The sequence below is a fragment of the Dipteris shenzhenensis genome, chromosome 10 (genome assembly GCF_047967505.1).
Source record: "Dipteris shenzhenensis isolate YYH24624 ecotype China chromosome 10, Dip_SZ_1.0, whole genome shotgun sequence".
Lineage (NCBI taxonomy): Eukaryota > Viridiplantae > Streptophyta > Polypodiopsida > Gleicheniales > Dipteridaceae > Dipteris > Dipteris shenzhenensis.
Window position 1 is genome coordinate 759,872 of NC_141605.1, and position 13,244 is coordinate 773,115.

A 13,244-nucleotide genomic window follows, 5' to 3' on the forward strand; every position below is an offset into this window, starting at 1 on the left:
CCCGCCCCTTGGGTAATCGAAATCGGTTTTGTGTTCTTTGGGATACAGATCACCTGATCCCTCCTTCCATTGCGGTAGAAGTGGAGGATGTTCCCCTGGGTGAAAAATATTTTGACTTGAAATGGGGAGTATTTGCAGGTGCTTGTTTTACAAGTCATAAGTTTGGCCACCTGGCCTCACAGTGTCCGGCAGTCCTGCATCAGCTCCCACTCACAGCCATTACTCTAGAAAATACCTCCCCCTCCACTTATGGCCCGGGGCCTAAGGCTATGCCAACCAAGCTGGGTGATGTGGCATCTAGATCAGTCCCTCCCAAAGAAAATGTAGTTCAGGTTTCAGCCAAGCAAAAATATAAAGGAAAAGGTAAAATTTCAGAATCTCATGCCTCCTCCCAGGGTGCCTGGCAGCAACCCAAAAAGGTATTTGCACTCAAACCACGACCGTTATAATCTCGCCATTGGGATGCCTCAACCTCCACCCTTGGTCAAACCTCTACCCTTGCTAATAACCTTGCTTCTCAACTGTGGGTTGATGTGCTAAAAAGGGGCATCCCTGTATGTGACAATGATGAGGATTATAGAGCCAATGATCTAGGAGGGCAGGTGGATGTTGACGTCATGGCTGAGGCCTGACAGCTTATACCTTTATTATGCTTTTTGGTTTGACTGTACATATCTTCTATGTCTACTTCAATCACTTGCATTACATACAATGTTCAAGGTCTTTGCAATGTCAATAAGTGGAGACTTTTCTGGCACTATGTACATAGAATGCACCCTGATGTAATTTCTTTACAGGAACACAACCAACACTTCTTGGCTGGCCAGCAAGGTCACTATGCTGGTTATGACATCTTTTATGCTGGTACAATGCACTTTTCGGGGGTCTACATGTTGGTGAAACATGATTTGCAGCCCATGGTTGCTTACAATGACCCCTAGGGTCGATGGATGGTGATCAAATGCACTTGTCATGCTGATCTCTATGAAATAGCATCTGTCTATCCCTCTCAAACTTCTGTGACAAGAGCTTGAATGTGGGCCTCCCTCAAACAATATCCATGGCTGTCCAATGCCTTTTTGTGTGGAGACTTTAATAACTCGCCTGCAATTCAAGACAATACCACTCATCGTTCTCATATGATCCCCACTGAGCTTCAACATTGGGAAGATATGCTTTCTTCCTTGTATGCAGAAGATTTATGGCTCTCAACAAGGGATAGAGATATGGGTTATACTTACCATCATAATACCCTTACTCATTACTGGGCTCGACTTGACAAATGGTATTTGTTGCATGCTCAGCAGTATGCCAGTTTTACATGTGCATTATGGGTTGATCATTCCCTCTTGCTATCTGATCACCTCCTAGTATGCTTGACATTATCTATGGCATGTTTGACAGATGATATGCCTTTTTTTGGTCGTCGCCTACTTCATGTTAATAGTGCTTATCTGCTTCATCAACAATTTCAAAACATGGTGAAAGTGGCTGTCCGCCCCCTCCTCTCACATGCTCAGGAGGACATGGATTTTGCTTGGATCAGTCTTGCTCATCGCTTGCAGGCTGTTATTCAAGACTATGGACGGAGTTACATGGGAGACCTCAGGCTCAAGCTGAAATGGGCTCAATCTCACAAGCAACAAATGGATGTAATCAGCTCTTATAGGCAGCTCACCTCCTCTGAACAGGATTCTTGTGCTTATGCGGCTCACATCATCCATCAAAATGATCTTCGCAAACTAAAGAAGTGGCAAATCCGAGCTCGCATGAAACCCCTTTTGGACAAGGGCTGCTCCTCTAAAGCCTTCTTTAAAAGCCTACATGCGGACAGGCGAAAGGAGGATATTTGCAGGATCAGGAAAGATGATGGCACCTGGACTACCTCCAAATCAAAATTGGAATTGCAATGTTCCAGTCACTTCCAGCATCTCTTTTCTCCTCAGATTGATCATTCTGTGCAAGTGAATACAGCCAAGTCTCAATTTCTTACGCATGTTCAGCCCACATTGTCTCGGGAACAGGCTCATGCATTAGAGCAGCCCTTTAAGCTTAATGAACTGGATGATGCTTTGAGTCATTTAGGTAAAGGCAGCTCTCCTGGTTAGGATGGATTGACTGTTGAATTTTTCCGTGCATTTTGGGGTGATCTCAAACACACTCTTCTTCTTATGATCAATCATGCTTGGGCAGAACAATCTCTTCCTCCTTCTTGGAAACATGGCCTTGTCAAATTGATCCCCAAAAAAAGGTTATCTGAGACAATGGCTGATTGGCGGCCTATATCTCTTATGCCAGTCATTTACAAACTCATTGCCAAAATGATTGTCCTCAGGGTTCGATTCATTTTGCATGCAGGACTTCATCCCAGGCAGTATGGGTTTGTTCCCAGAAGGCAGATTACTGACAATATCTCCAATGCTTTGCTTGCAATTGAGTATGCCAAATATTCCAAACAAGATGTTCTCATTCTGCAAGTAGACATTGCGAAAGCATTTGATACTGTCCATTGGGATTTTATCTCTCAGACTATGCATAAATTGGGATTTGGCCCTCGGCTGGTTCACATTATTTACTCGCTCTACTCTCATGCCACTGCGCAGTGTTTGCTTGCTGGTGGGTTGTCAAGAACCTGGACTATGACCCACTCAGTGAGACAGGGTTGTCCCCTTAGCTCGCTACTGTATGCCATTGCTACCCACCCGTTATTGTTGCATATGGACCATCTTAGGGCAGCTTCATGGCTTGCAAATTCCAGGAGCACAGCCATTTCTTGCACAGGCTCATATTTCATGCCCAAGAACTCTCAAAGTGACCTCTCTCATTTGATGCATACTTTGAACAATTTTGGCATAGCTGCTGGACTGCATATTAACTTACAAAAATCAAATCTTCTAGCTTTGAAAGAAGCTCATTGGCATGCACTTCTCTGGCCAGGTCACATTATTTCTTCCCATACTATTGTGAGGCACTTAGGGTATCCCATTGGTTGGAATATTACCCTGCAACAACAGCTCAAATGGGTGCTTCAAAAGATCAACAAGAAGCTGGATTACTGGCATCTATCCACGTGGCCTCTACATGTTCAACTTCGGATAGTACAATCCATCATTGTGGCATATGTGAAATTTTATTTGCCTCTTCTTTCCTGGTCTCATAATTATTTGGCTTCCTATATGTCCCAAGCCATGGAGATATTTTGGAAAAGCAAATCTCACAAAAAGGCTTTGCGACTACTTCCAATGCAGTCTGTTTGTTCACCTAAGACTCATGGGGGGCTGAATATTCTCAATCTTCAGTTTCATATGTTGGCAAGAAAGAGCACTATGATTGCTGATTTTCTTCAGCAAAAATAGCCATGGGCCATCATGTTAGCAGCCATGTGTGGAAACATGATGTCCCATACATATGGGCACTGGATTACGGATCACTGGGAAGCAGTCATGACCACATTTTAGGGGAAAATTCCTGGTTGTCCTCTTTCTACTGCTTTCATTCATGATTGGAAGAGAATTCTTTCTTATGCTAAATGGACAGGTGCTTCTTCTCATCATGGCAATTCTTTTCGTTTGGAAAGCATCCATTGGAGCAAGGTGTTTGAATCGCCCCTCGCTATACAGGCACCTATTAAAGCGTATAATCTTATGAAATTGGGCATAAGATCTGTTGGAGATGTTGTGGATCAACAAGGTTACATGCTTTCATTTCCACAAGCTTGCAGGACATTCCCTTTGGGTCTACATCATAGGCCCATTTGGAGAACACTTACAACTATGTTGCAGCCATTTGTTCATGTTCCTCCACTGTTTGTACAGGACAGATTATTGGACTGGAATCTGATCTCTCCATCTGCTATCTGTTCGCTTTCAATGCATAATCTGACCTCCTCGTTGGTCTACAGATTTCTTCTTCCACCACCATGAATTGATAAGCATGCAAACACTCTTTGGAATTTGGATAGGCCTTTATCCTGGTGGCAATCACGACTCATGAAAATCTGGGGGAGCTTTTTCCATTGGGGTGAAATTGGCAGCACATCGCATTGCTTCCCCTTCCTACCCCCATTGCTCTCATCACCGTGAGACAGTTCCTCATCTATTATGGTCTTGTTTGCATTCCCAGATATTGATCATTCATGTCTCTCATTTGCTGCGGCTTCGGTTTCCCTCCATCAGACTCGGGAAACTCTTCTGGATGTTTGGAAGCTTCTCAACTTAGATGTCTCCATTCCTCCTTTTCTTTCACTGGACTCGCTTTTGGGTACTATGGACCATTTGGACACAGAGATTACATTCTAGGATGGGACAACAGTTTCCTCAGGCATATGCTTTCTTCAGAATGTCCCTCAAGCAATCTTTTGATAGTTATGCTGCGAGGGACTTGGATGCTACTAGCCTTAAAGTGTTTTCTGACTGTTTTTGAGTTCTTCCATTAGGCTCTCTCTTGGAGTCTAATGTCATGTACATTGATCTCATGTTGATAATATAGTTACTGGTTCCACCAAAAAAAAAAGTTTGTGTTTGTGTGTGTGTGTGTGAGAGAGAGAGAGAGAGAGAGATAGAGAGGAACATTTGTAGAAGGCCCAAATGGGTCATGAGATAAAAAAATGAAGTACATAATAAGAGAAAGACACCTCATATGAGGTGTCTATCAGCTCTATGTATGTAATGTACCTAAGGGATTGAAAGGCAAGGTTGAAGTGTATGTTTGAAGCCTAGAGTCTTTTGAGCATGTTAGAGTTGTGAGCCTTTGATGTCTTGTGCTCCTCTTTGTAGGATAAACCTACAGTCGGTGTGAGATTGAAGGACGTAGTAATGTTGCAATGATTGTATTTAAGATGGGCAAGGATGTGTTGTACTTATGGCCAATCTCCTAGTGACTTGTCATTAATGTTCGATGGGCTTCACACCTCATGTCATGTAGTGTCCAATGAGTGTACTCTCCTCTTTAAAAGAAATATGTGATCCTTTGTTCTCAAGGTCTAGAAGAATAGGTAAATAGCACTTCTAGGTGCAAATGTCTCAACTGGACACTATGGAACACAACCCCTTCCATTAATGTATTGTACAAGTAGCCTAAGTGTGCTCTCTCTCTCTCTCTCTCTCTCTCTCTCTCTCTCTCTCTCTCTCCTCCCAAAAAAAATTGATCTCCCCAGCTCTCCCCTAGTCCCCTCCATTAAGTTTGTGATATGCGACGTAAGCCTGCAGGGGATGACACCATTGCTCCAACAAGCCCATAAGGCCATTGTGTTGCTTCAACAAGCCCACAAGGGCTATCGCATCGCTCCAATAGACCCCTAGACCATCGTGCTGCTCCAACAGGACCCCATGGCTGTCGGGTTGCTCTAAAAGGTCCCTAGGGCACTGCTTCAACAAGCTCGTAGCATGTGACTCATTTATCAACCCATTGTGGGTGATGTTGATCATTGCGGCCCCCTCTCCAAGGCTTTGGCTGTTGTTGGGACTGTTTGGCCTTAGCTATGACCAAGAAACAGTCCCCCATAGCTCCATTCTTTGTTTGCCAGGTTGCTGAAGGGTTATGTGACAAAGACACAGTTACCCCCAAATTTGCCAAGACTTGTGTGCCCAGTTGCTAGAAGAGTGTGACCAAGGGTCTGCCCCGAACTTGCCAACAAAGTGTGCCTATTTGATCCAGAGCATAGAGGATTGGTCCAAAAGGTGATCATACGAGAAAACGCCCCTCAGGAAGGGAGAGCAAAAGCTACGCTACCTTGTAGATCAGTTGCAAGTATACAAACAGATAAATGATCAAAACCATGCTAAAATTTTGATTGAAATCTGCTCTCAAGTCCTCCTAACTACATCCAATGTGAGCTGAAAACACTAGCAAGTATGAGGTAACTCGTACTCAAAAGCTTTATTTCTTAGAAATGTAGAGTTGTGTCCAATATGAACAACTCACCAAATAGAAAAATCAAAGGGGAGGAAGAAACAAAATATAGTGCCATTTGGATGAGTACTTAAATGATCAATGACTAGCACACCAAGGCATCTCTAAATATGAAGAAGTCTCCAAGATGCAAGACATGATATTGAAAACTTGTAGAACTTAGGGGAAAGCAAAGAAGTGGATGTTGAGGGGCACACGTGGATTGTGTGCCTTCATGGAGGGGGAAATGGACCAATCGAGAAGAGAGATGGAAATACAAATGGTAGATGCCAGGGCAAGCCATCATGCCTTACTAATAAAGGAGGAGTTGGCCTCACTAAAGAAAATGGAAGACATGGGAGATATTCATCCACCTTTCAATGAGGAGCTGAAGACACTCAAAACAAAGAATGAGCAACTTAAGAAAGATGTGGCTACCCTACATGTCACTAGACAAGGGAACCATATGAATTCTCGAAACAAACATAGGAAAGGCAGAAATGAAGGAATGGAAAGAGGTAGTCACACTACCCCACCAAAAGGGATTCATTTCTTATGCTCTAGAGGAGGAGAAAAGAAGGAATAGTAAAGCATTAAATGTCCTCGTTAGAGGCCTAGCACTGGGATATACTCCATTGGCAGATGACAAAGCATTGGTCAATCTAACCTTTAACACAACTTGGAGAGTGGGCAAGGCTGATCCAACGACGAGGCCTATGGTGCTGAAATTTCGGAGTGCAATAGATAGGTCCACCTTTATGAGTATGAGAGTAGCTTTGAAGGGGACCAATGTTGTAAATGTAACAAACTACTGCGTGTTAAAGACCAGTGTCAAGTATGGGGGATCCCATCTCCCTGCCTCCTAGCCATGCATCAACTTTTGAAGTCCCAAAAAGCCGGCGAGACATTGAGAGGGCCCTCATACTTCAATATATATCAAGGATCCACAGGAGTCAACATTGCATGTGGGTATCCACATGTCATCACGTGCATTAAGGAGCCTTTTCCACCCCTCCACCAATAGCCACATTATGCAGGGTGCCACTAGGAGTTAGGACCACACCAAGTTCCCCTAGGCCCATATTTCCAACATCCCTCCATAGGCCTAACATCACAAGTGAGAATTGGTCAGCCAAATATCACTGACCACCCACACAAGGCCAGATCAACCTCAAACTCTGACCACCCACATAGGGCATGCTTAAACACAACATGGCAACCACCCACACATGGCACGGTTGACCTGAATCAAATACCACCCACATTTCATAAGACCTGACTGATGTAGGCCATCTATTCTCATGCCATCGAGTTGCATTTTCATCTTTGTTTTTTCTCGTATCAGAAGGGACAAAATGTCACTGCAATCATAGTGCACACGGGTGCACCACTTCTCGTGCACAGTGCACAATGCATCGCAGATGCCACATGGCCCAATCACCAAGCACATAGGGGTCGCCCTGCTCTGATACCATGTTGGAAAATGTGGCAAGGTGCCACGTATCAAGACCAACGCAAAGTACGAGGATCCCATCTCCCCTCCTCCTAGCCACGGATCAACCTCTCAAGTCCCAAAAAGTTGGCTAAACATTGAGAGGGCCATCATACTTCATTATATATCCAAGGATCCACACGAGTCAACATTGCATATGGGATTTCTTCTTCACATTATCCACGTGTCATCACGTGCATTAAGGAGCCTTTTCCACCCCTCCAACATCCATATTATCCAAGGTGCCACGAGGGAGTTAAGACCACACCAAGGCCCCATAGGCCCATATTTCCAACAGCTAGGACATATCTTGATGAGTGATGACCTCTTGCTTTTGCAGAGCAAGAGCCTTGAAAAGAAGGGATGGTCCGAGTGATGGTAGCGAAGCGGTAGGGACAATGGGCTCCATACGGAGATTGCAAGGTAATCATACAAGGGGGGCAGATGGGGAAGAGAGAGATGAGGACATCACATGATGGTGTCGGGCGTACAACACAAGGACACTAGCCAGATTGAGGGTGGTCATTTAGAATTGTAATGGCACCCTTTGGTTTGATCCAAGGGGTTTCTTAGAGACCTACACAAATAGAGATGTCCTCTTCTATAGTGAGACGCATGAGAGCGCTCAAAGAGGACTACCCATTGTGATAGGGTGCACATGGGAGGTGACTCACAAAAAAGAGCTAAGAAGGGATATTGGGACATGTGACAGGAAACACTCTCAGAACTTGCAAATCCTTGAAAAACACAGCAACACTCTTTGAAAATTCGCACAAACTCTCAAAACTCACAAACGGAAGAGACAGAACAAGCGTGCTGGGTACAATCTCCCCCCATAGGAGTGGTGCTCTCCTTTCACCTCCTATGTATTTATGTATATTTCTCAAAAAGCTTCCAGCAAAAATCATACAAAAGCCTCTGTGCTTTCCTCCATGCACCCTTTTACAAAAAGCCCATCCACCTTTTAGAATAGCTAGCTTTTTCTAAAAATAAAGCTTTTTCTAACTTTAGTTTATTCATTTAGCCAAGCCATTAATATTCCAAAACTCAAATATGTACATAAGCTTTTGTAATATCAAAAATTAGGCATAAGCCTTATTCATCCTCGCATCACTAGAGTTGCGCCTGCGTGCCCAAAATATGGTGGATCATGCTTGCCAAATGCCATCGCCCGATCAATTACTCTTCCCCTGGATTCACACAATCAATAGTAATGAAATATTTCAAGCATAAGATAACCTTGGAATTAATCACCACAATCAATCAACCTTTCAATATTATAGCAACGCGAAATCAATAAATCACATATATATGGTGCACACATGCGACACATACCATCTCATGGTGCACCTGATGCTACACATGAATAAAATCGTATGGATGGTGCACACATGCTACACATACCGTCATCACGTAAGTGGTGCACACAATGCTACACACTCATACAGCTGCAGCCATATATCCAGCCATGTAGGAGCACACATGCATCACTACGGAACAACGAGCACACATGCATCAACTGCGCGACAAAAATGATGGATCTCACTAAACTAAATACTGAAGGATTAAATTAATGGGATAATTCCAATTCTCGTAACATCCCTCTTGCTTGAAATCGCAATTGCCCTCAATTGCGCGATAAAAAAGTACTCAATAAATCAGGGTACTGGCGAAAATATCGCTCGGGCATCCACTTTGCATCCTCAACAGGGTGGTTCTTAAATGTAAGAAGATAAATAGGATATGAGTTTCCACGTCTCGTTTGAGTGATTTTTTGATCAATGATCTGGTCTGGCTCTAAGAGCTGGGTCTCTTCTTGAAGCAATGGTGCATCGTCTAAAATAGGTCGAAGTGGTGGGTCTCCATGGAAAGGTTTCAGGAGGTGCACATGAAAATAATTATGAATTTTCCAATCAGGTGGTAATTTGAGCCGATAGGCATTGTCATTAATGCACTCCAAAACTTTAAAGGGACCATAGGATTTAGGGGCAAACTTAACTACAGGGTGTGTCTCAATACTCTTAAGTCTGTGCTTCTCAATACATAACATAACTAGGTCACCTTCAGCAATTACAACTTTCTTTCTACCCTTGTTTGCACGTGCAGTATACACAACTTGAGCATGCTCGATATTCTTCTTGATAGTAGCCAAAATGCTAGAGAAATCTTCAGTAAATCGATCAGCAGCCTCTATTTAGTGCTTAAGGCGGGTCAATGGAGTAGGAATGGTCTTTCCATATACAATTTGGAATGGAGATTTGCCTGTAGAAGAGTGCTTAGTGTTGTTGTAGGCAAATTGTAATATGTGTATAAATTTGTCCCATTTCCCTTCCTGATCAGACACGTAAGCACGTAACATGTCACAAATAGTATTTTGTGTGACCTCGGTTTGGCCATTAGACTCAGGATGAAAAGCAGTGGAAAAATCTAACTTCGTACCAAGATTGTCAAAGAGTGCAGTCCAGAAGTTACTACAAAATTTACTATCCCGATCTAACACAATTACTTTTGGAAGGCCATGGTGTATAAAGATGTGCTTGATGAACAAATGAGCAGCCTAAACTATGGTCAAGGTCTTCTTACAAGGAATAAAGTAAGCAGTAAGCCTGCTTGCTAAATCTATCAATGATAGTCCAAATCATATCAAAACCTGAGCTAGTTGCAGGAAATCTAGTAATAAAGTCCATAGAAATCTACTCCCATGGGCCATCACGAATTGGTAAAGGCATAAGTAAACCTTGATATTTGCCCTTGTAGCTCTTGACTTTTTGACAAATAAGACATTGTGCAACAAAAGTTGCAACATCAACTTTAAGCTTAGGCCAGAAAAAATCTTGAATTATAGTCTGATATGTAGCAGCGATGCTGCTATGTTCCATGTAAAGTGGCTGATGTACCATTTCTAATACCAAGCGTCGAAATGGTGCAGTGACACACAAGCACTTTTCATAGAATAGATAGTCATTATGAATGGAATATGAGGCCATAGGGGTGCTATTAGCTTGCTTAATCTTATGCTAAATTTTTTAAAAGTCTTGATCAGTAGGATAGTCTGCCTTCATAGGCTCGAAAGGGTCTCCCTTGATGACTGAGATATTATTTATGCTAGGTCGACGACTCAGTGCATCGACAACTACATTGTCTTTGCCTGGTTGATATTGGATCATTGGTTTAAAGCTCTCAATAAAGGCAGCCCATTTAATGTGTCGATCCGAGATCACCGGTTGAGTAAGGAGATGTCTAAGACTTTAGTAATCAGCCTTAATGAGTAACTCGGAACCCATAAGATGGTGTTTCTAGAGTTTAAGGGCATGCACCACAGTGGCTAATTCTTTATCATATGTGGAATAGTTTAGCTCTGCTAGTTTTAATTTACATGACTCCAATGCAATTGGATGGTTATCTTGCATGAGCACAGCCCCAAAACCTTGTCCACTAGCATCAGTAACCATGACAAAGAAGGGTCTCATAAAGTCCGGCATGGTCAAAACTAGTGTGGCATCATTGCACCCTTAAGTCGTTGAAAAGCTAAAGTGTGCTGCTCACCCTAAGAGAAAGCATGAGTCTTACACAATAGTTTAGTCAATGGATGTGCCTTGTGTGCAAAATTTCTAACAAATCTGCGATAGAAACTACACAGACCTAGAAAAGATCGTAACTCATGGATATCTTTAGGCTATGGCCAGTTTCCTATCACTTCTACCTTCTTGGGATCTACTCGAATGCCTTCAGTTGAAACGATGTGTCCAAGATATTCAATTTCAGGCTAGAAAAAAGAACTTTTCTACGGGTTGGCATACAGTTGGTTCTAACATAAGAGAGAGAAAACAAGATCTAAGTGTTTCTCATGTTCCTCTCGACTCTTGCTATAGATCATGATATCATCAAAGAAAACTACCATAAAGTCTTGATAGGGTAGGAAGATATGATTTATCATCTGACTAAATGTGGCAGGTGCATTGGTCAATCCAAAAGGCATAACAAGAAATTCATAGTGACCAGTTTGGGTTCTAAAAGTGGTCTTGAAATATCGAGCTCGATCACTCTCACTTGATGATATACTGACTTAAGATCGATCTTGCTAAAGATTGTGGATCCTTTCAACTTGTCGAGTAGATCATCAACTCTCGAAATGGGGTATCAATTTTTCACATTGATTTTATTCAAGGCACGATAATCGATGCACATTCGAAAAGTTCCATTTTTCTTCTTGACAAGAAGAACGGGTGCTCCAAATGGTGAGCTACTAGGTCGAATTAGGCCTCTAGCCAAAAGATCTTCTATTTGGGATTGAATCTCTTGCTGCTCATTATGATTGTGTCTATATGGTGATTTACATAGTGGTGTACTACCTGGAATAAGGTCAAACTTATGATCCTCAGGTCTAGATTGAGGTAGGCTAGGGGGTAAGTCTTCCATAAAGTAGTCGTCATAAGTAGCTAGAAAAGGATCCCATGGCTCTTGCTTAGTTTTCTTAGTCTCAGGACTAGCCTCAATGTTATTGACCATAACAAGATATGTCTTCTCACATTTGCACAAAGCTCTTTTAGCTTGGGTATGTGACAATATAGGCTAAGAGGGAAGATTCTTGTCACATTCTAGAGTCATAGTCTTAGTGCCTTGAGTCACAGTAATGGTGCGTTCAAGGTAATCAGGATTGGCATTCTGATCAACGCGCCAAGGCATCCCTAGAATGAGATCTTGCTCATGCAAAGGAGCGACTAAGAAATCACGGCTCTCAACTAATGGCCCTAAAGTCACCTCAAGATCCTTAACCATTTGTAGACAATTATAATTCGATTCTTGAAAAGCTAATATTTTGTTTTGATGGTTGTGAGCCCTAACTTTTCAACTAAATGTTGCAAAATGAAATCATGGGTGCTTCCATCATCAAATAAGACACTATGTTCTTTTTCGTGCAATAGTGCAGTCATATGTAACAAAGAAGTATAAAAATAAGATGCACTTTTACCTGAATAACACTTACGTGAATGGGTGTAGTCGGCATCTTTAGTGTCATTGTCCTCATCCTCGCCCTCTTGCTTGAAAGATTTATCATTATATCCATCATCAATGTAGTTGATCCGTGCGAAGTTGTTGCGCTGACTATTACCGTTGGTACGTCCATTGGTTCTCCCTCCATTGCCTCCATTGTTGTTGGTAGCATTCTTTGCTTGGGTACTTGTCTTGTGTGTAGCAAGTGGATTCTTTGGACATTCATAAGAGTAGTGTCCCTTCTCTTTGCATTGATAACATGTGACAAGTTCTTTGGTTCTTCGATTAATACGTGACTTAGCAGGTTTCCAATTAGACTTACCATTATATCTACCAACTTTACCTCTTACACCCTCCTACTTGAAGTATGAAGTATGCTTCTTTGCTCGAGGGTGCGAGTAGCAAAGCTTCTTTCCTGCTTTTTTTCTAACTCTAATGCCAAATCCATAGCATCAGAAGCTGTAGATGGTCGAAGCATACGTACATCATCACAAATAGTAGGGCATAAACCCTTAACATAGGTACGACATTGCTCCTTTTGGGACACTTCTCAAGAGTTTGCAATTGAAGTAGAGAGGAAAGATATTTCTCGGTGTATGCATCCACACTCTCATTATTCAAGTACCTCAATCTTCACCATTGCTTGCGAGTATCCTCTTCAAATTGTGTAGGTAGGAAGCGCTTCTTGATTTTATCTTTGAATGCTTCCCATGTCTTTGGAGCATGAGTGCTTTCGGCAACCACACTCCACCATAATTGTGCATTTCTTGTCATGTGACTTGCAGCAAGTTTTACCGTCTCAATCTCTTTGTACCATTCTCCCAAAAAGTATTGATTGAAAGAACTAATCCACACAAGTAAAGCTTGT